This window comes from Lethenteron reissneri, chromosome 8, assembly GCF_015708825.2.
Source record: "Lethenteron reissneri isolate LAM-NWPU_2019-01 chromosome 8, ASM1570882v1, whole genome shotgun sequence".
NCBI lineage: Eukaryota > Metazoa > Chordata > Hyperoartia > Petromyzontiformes > Petromyzontidae > Lethenteron > Lethenteron reissneri.
The window spans coordinates 6,112,035-6,133,072 of record NC_083786.1 but is presented as its reverse complement, the minus strand read 5'-3'; the positions used below and the strand labels follow the sequence as shown (position 1 = coordinate 6,133,072).

General features: G+C 56.0%; 1 protein-coding gene and 1 pseudogene across 2 annotated transcripts in view; one reads left to right on the top strand and one right to left on the bottom strand.

The window, feature by feature from the left end:
* Positions 1-6,915: 6,915 nt before the first annotated feature.
* The window catches only part of LOC133360790 (fos-related antigen 1-like), an 18,730-nt pseudogene continuing 4,607 nt past the window's right edge, over positions 6,916-21,038 (bottom strand). Inside the window, exons 3-6 of the transcript XR_009757298.1 lie at positions 17,510-17,661; positions 11,884-12,171; positions 10,406-10,513; positions 6,916-9,892 (exon numbers count right to left, since the gene is read on the bottom strand). The product of XR_009757298.1 is annotated as a fos-related antigen 1-like (transcript). The remainder of the gene's footprint in view (positions 9,893-10,405; positions 10,514-11,883; positions 12,172-17,509; positions 17,662-21,038) is intronic.
* Positions 17,570-21,038, top strand: part of UBXN1 (UBX domain protein 1) — a 27,336-nt gene continuing 23,867 nt past the window's right edge. The window contains exons 1-2 of the mRNA XM_061579691.1: positions 17,570-17,671; positions 18,922-19,047. The gene's annotated coding sequence lies outside the window, so the exon portion shown is untranslated. The remainder of the gene's footprint in view (positions 17,672-18,921; positions 19,048-21,038) is intronic.

Here is a 21,038-nt window from a genome sequence, read left to right as displayed (position 1 = left end):
ACTGGCTGATGCACCACCTGTGCCCCCTACTGTGCCAACTTGCTGTGCTTTAGCCACCCGGCGCTCCGCTCGTTGTTGTGAGCGTCGCTCCTCCGCCCTCCGTTGTTGTTGGAGGGCGACTGCCTCCAACTGCCCAGTAGCGTCCTTCACGAGCCTCCTCCACTGAGGCCGATCTTGACACCGCTGGTACCAGTCATCGGCAAGTCCACTCAGCTCCACGTCCTCCTGTACCACATCACTCCATCTCTTTTCCAGCCCGTGCCGCGCCCGTCTAGCCCCCTCGATCCGGCCGAACAAAAGCTGTTTAGGCATGCGGTGGCTGGGCATGCGGGCTACATGACCCAGCCAACGCAGCCTTGCCTGCCGGAGGAGCTCACTGATGGGACTTTGCCCAGATCTTTCAAGGATTTGTGAGCTCCTCACACAATCCAGCCTGGTTAAACCCAGGATGGATCGTAGGCAGGCCAGCCTAAATGTTTCCAACCGGCGAAGATGCTCCACCAGGGGGGTCCACGTCTCGCAAGCGTAGAGAAGGGAGGGAATGACCGTGGCCGAGAAGACCTGAAGCTTCGTGCGGAGCGACAGACCAGGTAGCTTCCACACACACACTAACACACACTAACACACCCAGCCTCACACACGCGAACACACACAGACACACACACTAACACACCCAGTCATACACTAACACACCCAGCCACACACACTAACACCCCCAGTCACACACTAACACACCCAGCCACACACACTAACACCCCCAGTCACACACTAACACACCCAGCCACACATACTAACACACCCAGACACACAATAACACACCCAGACACACACTAACACACCCAAACACACACTAACACACCCAGCCACACACACTAACACACCCAGCCACACACACTAACACACCCAGACACACACACTAACACACCCAGACACACACTAACACACCCAGACACACACACTAACACACCCAGACACACACTAACACACCCAGACACACACACTAACACACCCAGACACACACACTAACACACCCAGCCACACACACACTAACACACCCAGCGACACACACTAACACACCCAGCCACACACTAAAACACCCAGCCACACACACTAACACCCCCAGTCACACACTAACACACCCAGCCACACACACTAACACACACACTAACACACCCAGACAAAGACAAAGATCCCCCGTATAGCCTGTAACAGACTGTAGGGGCAAGTGCTGTTAGCGAGCACCTATGAAGGCCGGAACGGTACACGAGGGGGTGGGTGGCCAGCACCACGCCCGACCGCCTTTGTCTCCCCAGTGGCGATGTTTACACACCGCATCAGGTACTCATTTGAGGCTGAGTCGACCTAGGGGAGGCCCAGGACCGGTTCAGATAATCGTCACCGATGTTGGCCGTGAGCGGGAATCGAACTCAGGTCGCCGGGTTCGTATCTCAGCGCAGCGCTAACCGCTACACCACCGCCCCCCATACATCTCTGACATACAGTACATCATGTACATGCACACACAACACTCTGTTGGCAGCGTTGGCCCCAGGCCACCGGGCCTCGTTTGGTGAATGTCGCCAAAGCCCCAGACCCTCCCTACCTCCCCTCCACCGCCTTTAAATGTACCCGGGCATGGGGAGTAGTGGGTCCTGGCTAGCAGCCTGGGTCACTGTGACCGGGGAGGAGGGGCGGGGGGGGGAGGAGAGCGGGGTAAGGGGTGGGGGCATAACCCGAGTCACCAGTCAAACCGTACCCCTGCCTAATCCTAACCATTAACATAACTAACCATAACAAGCATTACCCTCGTCTAAACCTAACCCTGGCAAAACATAAATCTTCCTAACAATGTCCAAACTTCATCTTCTTGGTTCTTTCGGTAAAGTCACGTAGAATGGAAATAATAAAATAATAAAATAAAACATAATAAAATAATTCTCACGACGTTTCGGCCACAACGCAAACAGCCGTCCTCAGGTGGAGAGCAGGTCTCCTCGTTGTGGCCGAAACGTCGTGAGAATTATTTTATTATGTTTTATTTTTATTATTTTATTAATTCCATTCTACGTGACTTTACCGAAAGAACCAAGAAGATGAATCCCTGCAGTCACGAAAGCTTTAAATCGAAATTTAATGCCCAAACTTGATCAAACTGAACCCTGTCCTCCCGTAATCTTGAACCGTGACCCTTGTACGTCTGTCCATAATGAACCCTAATACGTCTCTGACCACATGTTAAGCCCTAATGCAGCAATCCCTAGCGGTGTCTGCTCGATACAACACCGGTGACGATTATCTGAACCGGTCTTGGGCCTCCCCTAGGTCGACTCAGCCTCAAACGAGTACCTGGTGCGGTGTGTAGTAAATATCGCCACTGGGGAGACAAAGGCGGCCGGGCGTGGTGTTGGCCACCCACCCCCTCGTGTACCGTTCCAGCCTTCATAGGTGCTCGCTAACAGCACTTGCCCCTACAGCCTGTTAAGGCTATACGGGGGATCTTTGTCTTTGTTATTGAGTGTATGTGAATGGTGAGTGTGTGCGTGTGGTGAGTGTGATAGATGAAGCCGGTGAGTGTGTTGGTGAACATTGACGTGGAGGATGTGGTGGTGGTGTTGGTGTTGTTGTTCGTATGAGGTCACATGCGCTCGGAAGGGAGGAGGTGTTCGCTAACAGCACTTGCCCCGACAGTCTGTTAAGGCTACACGGGGGATCTTTGTCTTTGTGTGTGTGTGCTTGCTAACATTACTTGCCCCAAAAGTCTATTAAGGCTATACGGGGGATCTTTGATGTGCGTACGGTGATGATGCAATGCAGCCTATGGACCGAATCACCCGGAATTCATCTCATCCCGTCAGCACGTTAGATGCTAAACAGGCTTGAGCCAGGGTCGTGCTAAGGTCGGTCACCACGTCCAAGGCTTGCCAGGTGCTGTCGGCTTGGGTTGCGAATTGATGCGAAAGTACGAGGTGCTGATTGCCACCAAACCAGGTACTCGTTTAAGTCCCAGTCGACCTAGGGGAAGCCCAGAACGGGCTCGGAGCACATTGTGCCAACCACTGCGCCGCCGCTCCCAAGAATGCAACTCTCTGACAGATGTTCACCCAGCCACCGTCTCTGTGTGGCTCTCTCTGCTCTGCGGGCGCTCCTTGGCACGCACGCTTCAGACAAAGATGCCCCTTTACGACAGCCGTACAGAGACCATTGAAGAAAGCGCCTTCAGCGAGCACATACTGCGGCCGAAACAGCGCGGTGGGTGGCCAGCACCACGCCCGACCACCTTTGTCTCCCCAGCGGCAATGTTTACACAACGCACCAGGTTTACTCATTTAAGGCTGATTTGGCAACAACAACAACCACCGCCGTTCATGACAGACCCAGGCGCCTTGGGTTTTACTGAACTTGAGATGAGTGGCACGCTCGCACCGCGGGCCCCCTGCGATTACGCAGCGCGGCCACGAGGTGGCGGCGTAGCCTCGTTTGCAACGAAAAGCTTTCGGGCAAGCGTCTCCGCTTCAGTCTCGCGTTTATTAGTCGGTGTAAAGGTACAGGAGGGAACACGTGCGCTGTCGGAGTCGCGTAACGTCAATGTGCAGGAGGCAGCGTGCCGGTAATTCCCACTCCCCACAAGCCGCCCCCCCCCCACTCATCCGCACCACTCGAACCTCTGCAGGCTGCTCACGAACCCACGGACCCCTCGTTAAGGCGAGGGGTTTCTCCGGACACTCTGGTATTTTCTTTTCAGGTGAACAAGGAGTAAAACACTCCTGGAATTGGCCAAACACGCTGGCTTTCCCGTGGCCCGTGTCCATTTCTCTTCACGCGCAAACCAGCCGTGCGAGTTTCTGACGGGCCCCGAGCGAGTTCTGGAAATTCCACATTCCTATGACACGAAACAATACTCTATATCCACTGGACAATGAATGTTGGTTTCCCACAAAGCGGAACTGAACGCGACGTGCCTGGCTTGTCGCTGTGCAGCATCGGGGAGCGCGCTGCGGGCAACGCAGAACACCCGCTGGTGTTGTACTGTACTGTGCTATGCTCCCCGACTGCAGCAACCCGCACTGCCCAGCGTGGTCAATGGGAGTCGGTCAACACAAGCCGCACGAGCCGCACGGCGTGGCGATGCCCTCATCCAGCAGTGGACTGACAGGGGAGCGCTGCTCTCGCTCCGTTCGGCAGACGCGAACAGAGGGCACCGCTTGAGGATTTTGGACCACGGCGCATGCAGCGTTTGAAAAAGCCCCGCTGCAACAACGAACAAAGAGGAGATACGTCTGATTGAACAGAAGTGACGCGACCACGTCAACAAGTAGGAGGCGATTGATCTCTCCGAGGGCGACAAGGGCACGCGGGGCGATTCTGTGATTTCGGATCGGGCAATCAGCGCGACTCCCCGACCCCCGGCCACGTGTTTCCGTGCTGCACCGCGCAGATCGTGTTGTTGTTGTTGTTGTTCGGCCCTGTGTCCGACGTTTCGCATCCACACGCTGGAAACTGAGATGCTACGCAGAGCGTAATACGGTAAGCCACGAGGGATGCCACCGACATAAACAACATACGACCCTAGACATCATCGTCGTGGAGAGGAGTGCATCTCTTATCCCGTGCCCGACTGTCCTTGATCAGCAGCGATCGCACCATGAGAAACTGAAGAAGCTACCAGCACGTTAAGCGAAACGTCGGACGTCATGGCGACCAACGTGTGCGCTACAACCCGTCCGACGTTTTAGCGGTTACCCTTGACGACGAGTCCTGCCTATTCACAGTTCCAAGTGAGCCGCTCCGAGTCGGTGCTCCGGTCTGGATCGTGTCGATGGACGAGTGGTCGTCGCGAATAGGTTTCGTGCGCGGGTGCCATCGCGCGCGTCCTGCCGGCTCCGGGATGGATGTGCCACGCTCCTCTTGTAAACAGGCGTTGAGCTTCATTGAGTAATTACCTCGCCCCCCCCCACCCCCCGCTAAGCTCAGCGCGCTGACCATCGTCAGCGTCACGTCGTAGCTGCGCGTAGCACGTGTTGTACCTTCAGACGGCACAGCGTGATATATAAAATATATATTTATATATTTTGTAAAAAAAACAGATAACACGAGACAAAATCACCACCGCCATCATCATCGTCGTTCATCATCATCACAAAAGGGAATACAGTATACATCTTATCCCGTACTTTACCACCCTCGACTTCTAGGACACCCTTAACCTTTGCTGACGAGGTTCGCTCGTGCGTCTGGGGACCGGCATCTGGAATGTTCGAGTTCACGGGTCCCCCGAACGCCTTCCCGCTGCTCACGATCACCCCACAACAATGAGCAGGGGCCACCAACATCCGCTGTTTTATGAACAAACAACATCAGTGTCGTTTCTGCAACGTCCACTCGTGCTCTCTGGCCGCACCGTGAAGGAGGCCTGTTTGCCTATAACCGTCGCCTTTTATACAAAAACAGCTTTTCTTTCAAAGGCAGTGCTTGTGGCGAATGTGGCGAGTTTGATTTTTGGTATCAGCAGCAGACCCGCGGGGCTCGCTTTCCGCGGCCCAAAGGCTGGAACCAAAGTGGTGCCCCTTCCTCCCCCCACCTCCCCCTCCCGCCCCCCACCTCCCCACGATGGCTTCAGAATCAGCGACCGCGGGGCGATGCGAGTGAGACTCGTGGCGACGAGCCTTTGACTCGGGACTCCTCCTTGCTCCGATCCAGCGATTCTCATAAACGCCAGTCGTTGCGACCCACCACGACTCACCCCTTTCCGCGGTTGCCAATATCCCGTCCAAAGACACATTGAATCGGCGGCAGGGTTGCGATTTCCGCATGGAAAATGCGGAAGGAGGGTTCAAATTTTCCCGCATTTTTGCTAAAGTCAACCGCAAACGGTGGAAAGACTACTCCTATGACCGCGCGCTTTTAACAACACGTTAATGCGTTCTATTGGAAAGGATACATGCAAGGCCCAGCATCACGTAGGGCTTTGAGTTACTGATTGGAATGAATATATGATTTCCGCATTTCCGCACAAGAACCACATACTTTATTCAAATGCGGAGCCGTGATTACGAGCACATGTACATGATGTATCCTTTCCAATAGAACGCATTAACGTGTTGTTAAAAGCGCGCGGTCATAGGAGTAGTCTTTCCACCGTTTGCGGTTGACTTTAGCAAAAATGCGGGAAAATTTGAACCCTCCTTCCGCATTTTCCATGCGGAAATCGCAACCCTGATCGGCGGTGACGCGCTGCACGCGCCGGATGATTGCTATACCCGGCTCCTGTGACGTGATAGAATGCCAATTGAAGCACATTAGGAACGATCTCTGCACCACCTGAGACGGGCGTACACACGCGCGTGAGCTCCGTTTTAATTGGAGTCAGCGCGTAACCGTAAATTACTTAATTACCGGCAGACTAATGCCCGTTTCCAGGTCTGGTGCCGAGTCGCCTTGTGGTGCACAGGGACAGCTGCCAATGGGGGTTCCCTTTTAAATGTGTTGAGAGGAACCGAGACGCCCCGGCGTATACCAGGAGGGCGCTATTTTACTCCATGCGATCTCTCCTAATTAACGCTGTTTTTTACGCCACGCGGGGGGTGGGGGCGGGCATGTTTAGAGATCATCAGGCGCGTACGGCGCGTTACGACTCAGATGGTAGATCATGGAGCAACATCGGCAATCGTGGAGAGGCGGATCACGGGGCTGTTCTCGAGGCCTGGGACCTTGACCGTCGGTCACCAGGCTGTGCTGTCAAGACAATTATTGTACTTTTTTTGTAATTAGCATCCAAGCCACTGCCTGTCCAGGAGTTCCCAAACCCGTCCAGATTGACGGTGCGGAGGCCCGAACAAATGTGTACAGTATATATATGAGAACAAAAAAATATATACATTTTTAATACGTGTGAAAAACATCTCGCTGTAAATCAAATCTCAGAAGAGCTATTTAATAGAAACGCTCAATTGCAACAGCCTCTTCGCCCACTGGGGACGTTTCCCGGACTCGTTTCGTATCGTCTCGTTTGCATTTTTCTCTGTAAATCAAGTCTCACCGGGGACTCGTCCGCTTGCACGAGAACTGTATACTACGTAGCATCAGCAAAGACATCCGCATACATTCTAAACACTGCACGCTCTTTAAGACATTCTACACTCGCGCCATTCGGTTCCACGTATCTCGCGAATCGATTCCAATCGATCAATTGCCACATCGTGAACGTGCCTAAGAATGATCGTGTTCTCTGCATTACAAGAGTCGCCGACAAAAAAGTGAGACGCACTCCAAACCTGTGTCCCTCGGTGCCATTACCGTTCCACAAACATCGTCTTACACACAGCTACCGTATTACAAGACGCACCCCAGCGTTTGCTTTCAAATACAGGGGGGGGGTCTTTATACTGTAGAGAATACGGTAATCATCATACGCCACAGTCCCCCACCACAGCGTTTGCTTTCAAATACAGGGGCGGGGGGTCTGTATACTGTAGAGAATACGGTAATCATCATACGCCACGGTCCCCCACCACAGCGTTTGCTTTCAAATACAGGGGCGGGGGGTCTGTATACTGTAGAGAATACGGTAATCATCATACGCCACGGTCCCCCACCACTGCGTTTGCTTTCAAATACAGGGGGGGGGGGGTCTGTATACTGTAGAGAATACGGTAATCATCATACGCCACGGTCCCCCACCACAGCGTTTGCTTTCAAATACAGGGGGGGGGTCTGTATACTGTAGAGAATACGGTAATCATCATACGCCACGGTCCCCCACCACAGCGTTTGCTTTCAAATACAGGGGGGGGGGTCTGTATACTGTAGAGAATACGGTAATCATCATACGCCACGGTCCCCCACCACAGCGTTTGCTTTCAAATACAGGGGCGGGGGGTCTGTATACTGTAGAGAATACGGTAATCATCATACGCCACGGCCCCCCACCACAGCGTTTGCTTTCAAATACGGGGGGGGGGGTCTTTTTACTGTAGATAATACGGTAATCATCATACGCCACAGTCCCCCACCACAGCGTTTGCTTTCAAAATACAGGGTGGGGGGGTCTTTATACTGTAGAGAATACGGTAATCATCATACGCCACGGTCCCCCACCACAGCGTTTGCTTTCAAATACAGGGGGGGGGGGGTCTTTATACTGTAGAGAATACGGTAATCATAATACGCCACAGTCTCCCACCACAGCGTTTGCTTTCAAATACAGGGGGGGGGTCTGTATACTGTAGAGAATACGGTAATCATCATACGCCACAGTCCCCCACCACAGCCTTTGCTTTCAAATACAGGGGGGGGGGGGTCTTTATACTGTAGAGAATACGGTAATCATCATACGCCACAGTCCCCCACCACAGCGTTTGCTTTCAAATACAGGGGCGGGGGGTCTGTATACTGTAGAGAATACGGTAATCATCATACGCCACGGTCCCCCACCACTGCGTTTGCTTTCAAATACAGGGGGGGGGGGTCTGTATACTGTAGAGAATACGGTAATCATCATACGCCACGGTCCCCTACCACAGCCTTTGCTTTCAAATACAGGGGGGGGGTCTTTATACTGTAGAGAATACGGTAATCATCATACGCCACGGCCCCCCACCACTATCCCGTCCGTCTTCCAGTCGTCAGGCGAAACGGCGTCAGCCCCGCTGACTCAGCACGCGCCCCTAGAATCGGTGCGCTATCTCCTCCGCACGGATGACTAATTCACTCCAATCAGCACGAGACTCCTCATTGCCGCCATCATTCATCAATAAAGATTATGACCCCCCCCCCCACCTCTCTCCCTCCCCGCTTGTAAGCAAATTAAGCGTACACTACATAACGTATTACATAGAAAACAAACGCGCACACGCACTGCACGAACAGGTCAGAAGTTTGGCCTTTGGAATGCGTTCTCCCTTTTAGCTTTACAAACAGACGGCGACGCGTGATTGTGATTGTTACAGCAAATAATCACCGGCCATGTTCAATCCACCGCTGGATGAACGCCTCCCCCGAGCTGCCGTCCCCACCTCTCACGATCCGGCGATGTAACAATCCACCGAGAGAAACCCACAACGGAGGAGGGGAGGAGGGGGGGCGGGATTTCATCGCTCCATCTCCTCCCCGGTGGTAGAACCTCACTGACGCGTTTCATCCCTCGGCTGCCACTCCGTCACGCGTCTCGACCGCCGGCCCTGACTTTGAGCGAGGAGGCGCTTTGCCCCCCCTCCCCCACCACACTTCTCAATAATTCGTCTCCATTATAAAACAACACCACCGCGCCATCATCATCACCACCACACATCCAGGCAAAGGCTTCATTTCTCATGAAATATTTTCCGCAGCTCAGCCCCAGCTGAAACTAAGAAGCCCTGCTGCACTCGACTCGTGTAAACGCGACACCCCCCCCCCCCCCGTGTACCCCCCCCCCCTCTCCTCGCTAGAGCGCCAGCAGCGTTCGCGACCCGAGCGCGCCCGCCGCCGCTTCGCCCCGACCGGCGCTCCTCAGGCTGCCCTGGCCGCCACCCGCGCTGCCGCGCCGGTAGGAGGTGGCGCACGAGTGGGACTCCCCGCCCGGGTGCTCGGGCGAGGAGAGACGCGACGCGCGGTTCCTCGCCACCTCATCCGCAAGTTCCGTGGGCTCCAGCTTCACGGCGACGAGGGGGGTCGGGTCGGGACCCCGGGGGGTATCCCCTCGCCGCCGCCGCCGCTCCTGCTGCCGCTGCTCTTCCAGGAGGTCCTGGGGGTCTCCTGCAGGAGTCGGGGAGCCGTCGGGTTCCTCGGTGGAGGGGGGCAGGCGGCAGAGCGCGCGGTGTGCGCTGAGGACGCTCTCCAGGTCCTCGCGCTCCTTCTGCAGGAGGCGGATGTCGGACTGCAGCGCCGAGCGCTCCTCCTCCAGCTTGTCGGCCTCCTGCGAGGGGGCACAGGGACCCCCCCAACTCAGTGAGCTCCGCGGTGGAGCACGCGACAGCATGTAGGGGAGTGTAGAGATGCAGTAGGGAGCGCACGGTGTAGGAAGTGTACGGTGTAGGGAGTGCTGGGAGCAGGGTGTAGGCAGTGCAGGGAACAGGGTGTAGGGAGTGCAGGGTGTGAGGAGCAGGGTGTATGGAGTACATGGACTAGGGTGTAGGGAGCAGGGTGTATGGAGTGCATGGACTAGGGTGTAGGGAGCAGGGTGTAGGGAGTGCATGGACTAGGGTGTAGGGAGCAGGGTGTCGTGAGTGCATGGACTAGGGTGTGAGGAGCAGGGTGTAGCGAGTGCATGGACTAGGGTGTAGGGTGCAGGGTGTAGGCAGTGCATGGAGTAGGGTGTAAGGAACAGGGTGTAGTGAGTGCATGGACTAGGGTGTAGGGAGCAGGGTGTAGGGAGTGCAGGGTGTAGGGAGCAGGGTTTAGGCAGTGCAGGGAGCAGGGGTTGACTTACCGCCTGCAAGGTGTCCGTGAGCTCACGACGCCGATGTCGACATTTCGCCGCCGCTTGTTTGTTCCGCTCCCTCCGCACTCTCCGCTTCTCGTCCTCCTCGGGGTTGAGCTGGGCAGGCGAAGGCAGAGGGTTGAAGGAGAAGGGTGAGTGTTAGGGTGAGTGTTAGGGTGAGGGGTAAGGGTTGAGGTGTGGGGTCGTGCGAGTGTGACGTCTGTCACGCGAGTGATAGCGTTCTAGCAAGGGTGGTGGTGGATGGGGACCCCCCGGTGGCCCTTTCCTAGGGGGCGGGAGAGGGGCGCGCTGCCCGAGTGGGCAGCGGCAATGCGCAGCAAACAGTCGAATCTGGCGACTAATTTTTTTTGGTGGGTCGGTGTCGGCGCCGCAGTACGGAAGCAGAGGGCGAGGAGTGAGGGAGAGTTTGTGTGTGGTTATTGAGTATTCCCGCTCACGGCCAACACCAGTGACGATTATCTGAACCGGTCCTGTGCCTCCCCTAGGTCGACTCAGCCTGAAATGAGTACCTGGTGCGGTGTGTAAACATCGCCACTAGGGAGACAAAGGCGGTCGGGCGTGGTGATGGCCAACCACCCCCTCGTGTACCGTTCCAGCCTTCATAGCTGCTCGCTAACAGCGCTTGCTCATACAGTCTGTTAAGGCTATACGGGGGATCTTTGTCTTTGTTATTGAGTGTATGTGAATGGTGAGTGTGTGCGTGTGGTGAGTGTGATAGATGAAGCCGGTGAGTGTGTTGGTGAACATTGACGTGGAGGATGTGGTGGTGGTGTTGGTGGTGTTGTTGTTCGTATGAGGTCACAGGTGCTCGGAAGGGAGGAGGTGATGCAAGACTCCAGAGATTCCAGTAACACCGCAGGAGGCTCCCTCCCCTCTCGTTGCACAAACACCCACGCTGCCATTGCGCAACCCCCGGTCAGTGTTGTGCAACCCCCTCCACGTGCCAGCAATCTTCTCACATCACGTGGCGGGTTGGTCACGCGCGCGTTTATAAAACATCGAGGACTACCCAATGTACCCAATGTGGCGCGTAACGATGCATCGATGAATCTACATTTATGACAGTTGTTGCAAACGGTCGCATCGCAGGATCGCGAGATGGCAGTGCCTCGGGGAGGCCTTCATCCAGTAGTGGATTGACCATGGCTGATGATGAGGCTCTGTCACTGGTATTATGTCACGGGACGGAAGAATCGATTGCAGAACTCTCGCAGAGCAGCGCAACCCGCTCGAGTTAGCAAACGTACCGCGGAAGTGGACATCACAGAGCTACTTCTGGGAAACACATAACGCGGCGACGTCTTGGCGATTGGGTAATATCACGGACAAAAAACTAAACGGTAACAATTACACAAAAAATTACACCGATTACTAAATAGAATCGTGGGACGGCGGGACAGGGAGGGATTGAGCGCATTGTCACATCTCTATTATTCAAGCAGCAGACAGCATTGTCCCACACTCACCTCCTCTGCGGGCCTCTTTCTCCGCGTGGGCGCCGAGGCCACGATGCGGATGACGCCCGGACGCGATGGAACCCCCTGCAGAGCGTGTTGCAGCTGCTGTTGCTGCTGATGATGATGAGGCTGATGATGATGAAGCTGCTGATGTTGACGAGGCTGATGATGCGCGTAGCCCATGGGGGGCCCGGGGGGCCGCGCCGCGGAGGTGATGACGCTGGGCTGGACCATCCAGCGGAGGTCGGGGCTGCTCGCCACGGCGGTGAGGGTCGGCACGAAGGGCAGCGAGAAGTCCTAGAGGGAGATGAGGAACAATTGTCTTTGTGAGTTCCACGCTGACTTGTCTCGCCAGCGTCTCTGCTGGTAACTCCACAGGACTATTCACGCACCATCTAAAACAAGGAACTTTAGTCGCGCCGTATTTTTAACGGCCAAATAAATGAAAAAAAAAACTCAATAATTTTAAAGACGGGTCACCACACAATTCACTGTCCATTGGCCACCACCTCCCACCACCTCCCACCACCACCACCGCCACCACCTCCCGCCACCGCCACCACCTCCCACCACCGCCACCACCTCCCACCACCGCCACCACCTCCCACCACCTCCCACCACCTCCCGCCACCACCTCCCACCATCTACCACCACCGCCACCACCTCCCACCACCGCCACCACCTCCCACCACCTCCCACCACCACCACCACCTCCCGCCACCGCCACCACCTCCCACCACCTCCCACCACCACCGCCACCACCTCCCGCTACCGCCACCACCTCCCACCACCGCCACCACCTCCCATCACCGCCACCACATCCCACCACCTCCCACCACCTCCCGCCACCACCTCCCACCATCTACCACCACCGCCACCACCTCCCACCACCGCCACCACATCCCACCACCTCCCACCACCGCCACCACCTCCCACCACCGCCACCACCTCCCACCACCTCCCACCACCACCACCCGCCACCGCCACCACCTCCCACCACCTCCCACCACCACCGCCACCACCTCCCGCTACCGCCACCACCTCCCACCACCGCCCCCACCTCCCACGTCTCGCCGTGCGGACCGCAAGGAGTTCTGCCAGAATTCGCAGCAGTCTGCGTTGTGTCCATGTGTCAGTCTGTCTCGACGTGTGGGTGGGGGGGTGCGTGTCTGTGTGTGAATGTGGTAGTTTAGCGCTACGAACCCGGCGACACGAGTTCGATTGCCGCTCACGGCCAACATCAGCGACATTCATCTGAGCCGGTCCTCGCCCTCCTCCCCCCTCCAGGTTATTGAGTATTCCCGCTCACGGCCAACACCGGTGACGATTATCTGAACCGGTCCTGGGCCTCCCCTAGGTCGACTCAGCCTCAAATGAGTACCTGGCGCGGTCTGTAAACATCAGCACGAGGGAGAAATAGGGTGGCCAGGCGTGGTGTGGGTCACCCCCCGTGAGCCATGCCGGCCTTCACAGGTGATCGCTAATGGCACTCGCTCCAAAAGTCTGTCAAGGCTATACGGGGGTTCGTTGCCTTTGTGTATTTACTGATGATTACGTGCAGGGCGTGACGCGACCCACCGCACCCCTCATTACACAACCATTGAGCACGTGCTCACACACATGTACACACAAAGGTCCCCCGTATAGCCTACACGGGCCGTTGGGGCAAGTGCTGTTAGCGAGCACCTATTAAGGCAGGTCGGCACGGCACACGAGCGGATTGGTGATCAGCACCACGGCCGACCGCCTTTGTCTCCCTAGTGCTGTTGTTTACTCACCGCGCCAGGTACTCATTTAAGGCTGAGTCTACATAGGGGAGGTCTAGGACCGGATCAGATATTCGTCACTGATGTTTGTCAGAATCGAACTTGGGTTCCTGGGTTCGTACCGTAGCGCGCCGACCACTGCGCCACCACTCCCCATACACATGCACACACGATCAAAACATGTTTACACTCGCAGACACTCCCACACACTCTTATAAACACACACACATACACACCCTCAACACGTACATCGACATCAAAACACCCAGAGATATGCACAGTAATGAACACAGCAACCGCCATTCGCCACTAAGTGGCGTTGACGTCACCACGGCGCCTGTGCCAGGCTAGGTGCACGTTAAAGCCACGTGAAGTGTCGAACGCCCGCTGGCAGGAGGTCACGGGACAAACCCAGGTGCCACGGGTCGACTGACTGAGATGACTGGCCGATGCACCACCTGTGTCCCCTACTGTGCCTACAGCAGTTGGCACACACATGCACGTCATCACACACACCCCATCCTACAGTTTCCTACACACACAGAACAGACTCCACATCATGCAGCTCACCCCATCACACATCGAATCACAACACACACCCAACACTCACCCCATCACACAACAACCGCCATTCGTTACTAAGTGGCAGTGACGTCACCAAGGCGCTTGTGCCAGGCTAGGTGCACATTGACGCCACGTGAAGTGCGTTCACGGGACAGACCCAGGTGCCATCACACACCCCCAATCACTCACACCATCACAAAAACAAAGATCCCCCGTAAAGTCTTTAACAGTCAGTTGGGATAAGTGCTGTTAGCGAGCACCTACGAAGGCCGGCATGGCACAGGAGGGGATGGGTGCCCAGCACCACGCCCGGCCACCCTTGTTTTCCTCGTGGCGATGTTTACACACCAAAGACAAAGATCCCCCGTGTAGCCTAAAAAAACAGCTTTTTTGCGACGAAGTGCTGTTAGCGAGCACCTATGAAAGACGACACGGCGCACACGAAGATTGTGGCCGACCAGCACCACGCCGGGCCAACCTCCGTGTCCCGAGCGGCGATGTTTGCCCACCGCCCCGCCACTCGCGCGCACGTGGTCCAAGCCGCGACCACAGTCCATTGCGCAAGTCGCTTTATGACATTCCAGAGATGTGCTCGCGGATGTTCGGTCCCGACCCTGAAGCTGCTAGCTGCCAGGACGGGTCCAGTGCGGAGGCGAGGGGTGGTGTGGATAGGAGGCACTCCAGGGGGAGGAGGGGGCTGGTGGGTGGGGGAGATTGTTCTGGTGGCGCCGACCGCAAGGCTCCGTGTGTGTCTAATTGTGACGTCAAGTAAAGTGGGCTGAGAGAGCCTGCCGTGTTCTTTGCCGACGAGCACCCGACAGTTGCGTAACCGCCAGTTCATCACCGTCATCGGACACGTGTCCACCGCGTTGCGCTGTGTGTCCCGGTGCATCTAAGCATCGATTATCAATTAATGATCGATTATTGGACCTCTCGACGAGCTTCGCGTTCGAATCACGTGCTCGAGCAAGAATCGAATGGGTTTTTTTCGTCGCGATGCGAATGTGTTGTATGTAATAGGGTCACGTGATCCCCCAGCCACTGGAGGTCGCTACACTCGCCGCAATGTTATCGATGTTTTAATCGATCACCGTTATCTTGGAGGCGGCGGCCACTGGTGGAATTGCGAACCGGTAACCGCGAGTCACTCCACTGCTGAATGCTTCCACACGCCGTGCGGGTCGTGGGAATTTGACCATACTTCACCACGCCGGTCAGTGCGGGTTGTTGAAGGCGGTGAGACATACACGTGGGGACATAGAAGCACTTCATCGCCATCATCAGCCATCATCAATTAGCTGCTGGGTGAACAGCTCCCCAACGCCGTCGCCACTTCTCACGATCCTGCGTTCACTCCCTCCTGAGAGCTCTTGTCCGATGCCCATCGTCCCCCTCTGGCCGCGAGACGCGTACCCTGCCCTAGCCCCATCAACCCTCGGCTGCCCCCCCCCCACCTCCCCACCACGCGATGGGTAACGGACGCGAATTAATGAACAGTGGCGGCGGCTAGGGCAGAAAGCCTTCATCCAGCGGTGAATCGACCATGGCTGCTGATGAATGAATAATCAGTGCCCCCATGGGCGCCCGGAGTGAGATCGTTATTGAGATTCGCTGGGAGGCGCGGGGGAAGTTGTCATAGGAAGAGGACCCACCTGGGGAGGGGGGGGGGGGTCGGATGCACCTGGTGGAGGTGGGTGGGGGGGCGTCCTTGAGCCGGGTTGCTCACCACCGGGTGAGCGTGGGTGGTGAAGTTTCGCTCAGAGCGGGGTGCAGATCCCGTTCACTCCCCCGCATTCCCTAGGTTCGGTGACCACCCCCCCCACCCAACCCTCCGTCTAATACTGAACACTGATCCTCTTCTCCCACGAGATGAAGTATGTGCATTAGGATTTGGGCTGCGCAGCGCTCCACCGCAGCTACGGCTGACACCCCCCGACGGTAACGCCGCTACACCGCGACACCCTTCGTACTACCCCACTACTCCACCCGGCACCAACCCCCTAATTATCCCAAAACCACATCACCACACCCCTGCACCACGCTTCGCATTGCACCACGCTCCACATAAGCACACCCACACTACCCCGACAGCTAACCCAGTCCATCAGGCTCCGCACTAAACCGCACACCACTCGACACCACGAGCACACCACCACCACCACAACCACCACATCAAACTACCGCACCACCGATACACAACACCTACACCACGCTACACCCGGTTACCACTCAACACTCGGGAGCCGTGACCACACCCGGCAGTCCCCGCCAATCCCTCCATGCCAGGGCCGAGCCGTAGGTCACGGCGACCCCTGTTCCTCCACCCACGTGCTCCGCCTCTTACACCCCCCCCCCGCCCCACTGCTCGTCGTCGCGTGAACCGAACTCCACAGCCGGATATTTCCGTTGCTAGAACCTCTGGCTCCGCGAGACACGCAGAGAGCCCCGGTGGATCGAGCCGAGCCGAACCACGGTCCGCGTCCACCACCCCCTACCACGGAACAACACCACGAGATGTCGACCATGCCCGTGCGCGTAGAGACGCTGCCGCGTGTATATGCGGGTTGTACCGCGTGGCCGACGTTTCGCTCCACCACGTGCTGGAACATTTCTCCAATTCACAAAAGGAGCGCCCGATATTGTTGCGTAAATTGTGGCGATCCGTGTCCTGCCCTGTGTATCTGCTCTGTCTAGTTGTTATCTCGGTTGCTGAATACGCTCCCAGCACGTGCAGCGAAACGTCGGACTGCGTGCCGAGCGACAGGCAGAGGAACCAGCCCAACCCTACGGAGAGCTTCGCGGTAGTGAGATGTACGGAATTCCACCTGTTCAGACAACATTCTTCTCATAGTGGTGCGGTTTTTTATCGGTCCCCGGGGGATGATGGGAATGGAACGCGCGTAGCGAGCACGCTCTGCCACGCGGCCTGGCGCTGTGAGTCAGAGAGACAGAGGGAGCAGCAGCAGCTGCCAGAGGTAGTCGACACGCTTGGCATCACGCGTGGCAAAATCGATTATTGATATTTTTCGATATTTTTTTCCTAAAGACTAAACGAACGAATTCGGCATTTAAAGGCAATAACACGTAACTACAACATCGAATCGTGACCAAAATCGAATCAGCTGCCAGGTCGTTAGTACATCAGTTAGGCCACGTGGGTGATGGAACAGGGGTCAGCCTGGACCGTAAACGTGGGCCCGGTTTCGAGACCTGCAAACAATGGCCATTGCCCGAAACGTTGGCACCTAATACAGTTCGATTGTAAGAGAGTGATACATTTACAACGGGGGGAGGGGGGGTCTCACCTGTGCGCCTTGTGGGAGGGCGGGGCTGCAGGAGAAGGAGGAGCTGGAGGAGGAGCTGGAGGCGGGGGACAGGTATGGCGACGCTGCCGGGGAGCCGCTGCACGAACTCTCGCACTCCCGCGCCGAGTCCCGGAACATGACCGCGCTCACACCTGCGCGCAGGTGAGACGTCAGGTTCTCTCTCTCTCTATCAAATCTCCTCTCTTCCTTCTTCTACGACGATCTCGCCCCCCCCCCCCCCCCTACCAGGTGCAGCAGGTGAGCTGTGAGCCAACCCTCCTGCACTCGCTCTCCTTCAGCTCACTCATTCCACCTCCCCCGTTCTCTCTCTCCCTACCTGGCAAGGTGCGACTTAGCCTCCAGGTGAGGGCTGCAGCCGGAGGCTTAATCCCCGAATCCTTTCGGCTTTGACCGCGTGTCGGCAGCCCGCTTCGTGAACCTGAGCCGGTCCGCCCGTGGGTCACGAGTCTCCGAGTCCCGAGAACACGGAGTCCACAAAATTTCGCCGCGAGTTCCTGGACCGAGCCACGCCACCACGCCGTCACTCCTCCTCCTCCGGCGCGTGCGCGAGCAGCGAGCGAGGAGTGATTCAGGCTCGAGGAATGGGCGCGGGTTTTTGTTCCAAACGGCAACCGAGGGGGGAGGCGGGGCCCCGCTCCTATGACGCAAATGGGGGAGTTGGGGGTGGCTTTCACGGCCCAGCCGTGTCCGTGGGGAGCGGTAGGGTAGCGGTTAGCGCTACGCTGCACTACGAACCCGGCGAACCTGAGTTCGATTCCCGCTCACGGTCATCACCAGTGTCGATTATCTGAACCGGTGCTGGGCCTCCCCGAGGTCGACTCAGCCTCACATGAGTACTTGGTGCGGTGTGTAGACATCCCCATCCCGATCGTGTACCCTTCTGGCCTTCATAGGTGCCACTCGCTAACAAGCGTCTGTTAATAGGTGCTCGCTAACAAGAGTCTGTTCACAACAGTCTGTTCGGGTAATACTGGAACATGTATCTGTGTGCCTGGCAGGGGTGGGAATCTGAGTGTCCAAGTGTTTGTCTTGGTGTCTGTGTGTGAGTTGCCTACGTGATTGTGTTGTTGGTGTAGCAGTGGCGGGCACCCCCCCCCCCCCGCGTCCGGCCTTAATAGGCGCTCGCTAACAACACTTGATCCCAAGCGTCTCTCTACGGTTGTCTTTGTGTAACTGAGTGTGGGTGGTTGCGTGTGTGTCTGTGTTGTTGGAAGTTGTGTCGTTGACTTTAAGTGTGTTTGGGTGTGTCTGTAGGGGCGTGGTTGTGTGTGTACCCACGTCTCAATGTGCGTGTGTGTTTGCCTGTGTCTGAACGTCTCGTGTGAGTGCAAATGACTGTGGAGAGCGGCAGTGCAGCGTTTTTGTCTGAATCAGTCTCGTGCATCCCCTAGGTAGACTCAGCCTCAAACGAGTACCTGGTGCGGTGCGTAAACATCGCCGCGAGGGAGACAAAGACGGCCGGGCGTGCTTCTGGCCAACCCCAACCCCCGTCGTACGTGCCGTGCCGACCCTCATCGGTACTCGCGAACGGCACTTGCCCCGACACTATGCTGAGGCTATACGCGGCGCGTCTCCGCCTTTGCCTTGTGTGCGCTTATATAACCTTCGTGTAAAACGCAGTAAGACCCCACGCCCACGTGTCGCCCCCCCCCCATTGCCCCCTTTAAGAGACGAGGGGTCCGCCCGGAAACGGTGACGTACGTGCCCATATTAGGCGTGGGTATGCGCGGCGCGCGCACGAACACGCGCGCGCGCGCGTGCACGCGCGCAGGGATTTCCTAGCGGCGCGAGAGAACGAGTCGCGCACAATCCACCACAGGAACCCCCGCGACATCCTGGGGTTGGGTGACGATCTAAAATAAATTTCGATTTAAAGCTTTCCTGACTGCAGGGATTCATCTTCTTGGTTCTTTCGGTAAAGTCAAGTAGAATGGAAATAATAAAATAATAAAAATAAAACATAATAAAATAATTCTCACGACGTTTCGGCCACAACGCAAGCAGCCGTCCTCAGGTGAAGAACAGGTCTCGACAGACCTGTTCTTCACCTGAGGACGGCTGCTTATTTTATTATGTTTAAATTTTTTTCCATTCTACGTGACTTTACCGAAAGAACCAAGAAGATCTAAAATAAACTATATTTGTTTCAATGTTACCACGTAAGGCACCGACTGAGGTGTGTAGATATTTTTTTCAGAAGCGACCTGGCTATTACAAAGGATAGCTCAACGAAGTGGGCTCATCACGGGGACATTTATAGCAGCCAAATACTCTAAACGCACGTTGATTGTGAATGTGGAGGAAAACAACTTGAAGACCCGGACAAAACAAATCCAACTCCAAATATACAGCAGGCGTCAGGGTCGGGATCGAACCCACGATCTCCCATCAACCAGGCGAGGTAGTTAACATCTCGCCACGGCAGCGTCTCTTAGCGTCATGGTCAATCCACTGCTGAATGAAGGTCTCCTCCCCACGCCGCCATTCGTCACCTGCACGTGGGTGCCGATTTCATCGCTCCGTCTCCGCGGCGATCAACCCCCGTGGACGAATTTCCTTCTCTGTCTGCCACTCCGCCCTTGTTCTCGCCCGTCCGCTCTCATCAGCACCCATCATTGTGTGGTTATCATCGCGCACGCACGCACGCACGTGTGTGTGTTTATCATCTTTGTATCGCTCCAAACATTGGGTGTGCGTCTTATAATCCGGTAGGAGCGGTGGTGGATCCAAGGCGGGGAGGTGTGGCAGAGGGTGTATAGGGGCCGATCGCCGTTGAGATGCCGGAAATTGATGTTTCATTGATAAATAGAATTTCACACTGAATGTTTATTGGGATGAATGTGGGGGGGGTGCTCTATTTATAACACCTTGACATGACGGCACTGCCCCCCCCCCACACCCCACTCGGGAGGTCTTGCGATCCGTGCCTCTGAGTAGATCTGGTGACCTGATCTGTATCGAACTCCATCGACACCACCGGACACAAGTTAGGGTTGTGGGTGCGTCTTAGTTTCCGTTTCGTCTTATATTCCAAAGAATTCAGGGAATTGTGAATTATTATTATAATTTAACTTACGCACAACTTAACTTGATAACAGTCCGTCAGAGGCCACGTGGGTGATGATGATGATGATAGTGGTGATTATGAAACATACGTAATTAATAATTGGGACAAATAACATTGGGCTGTGAGTCACGTTCGCAGGGAAAAAGAAAGAAGGGGGTTAATTTGGGCAGCGAAGGGAGCGAGGGGATGAATGGGCGCAGTGAGAGGCCCGTGCGTTGGGGCCAGACTGGCACTGTGCACCCTCCCCGCCTCGCTCGGGGACATAAATAGCGAGGGGGGGGGGCGGTGCTTCGGCTGTTTGTGCTCTGGCCGGGCTATATCGAGAACGAGTAACTAAATTAGAAGGCTCGTCACACAGCAAGAATGCTCATTTAAATAGTTTCCTCACAAATAACACACGCGCAACAACAACAACCAAAACCTCTATTATGGATCAAACGA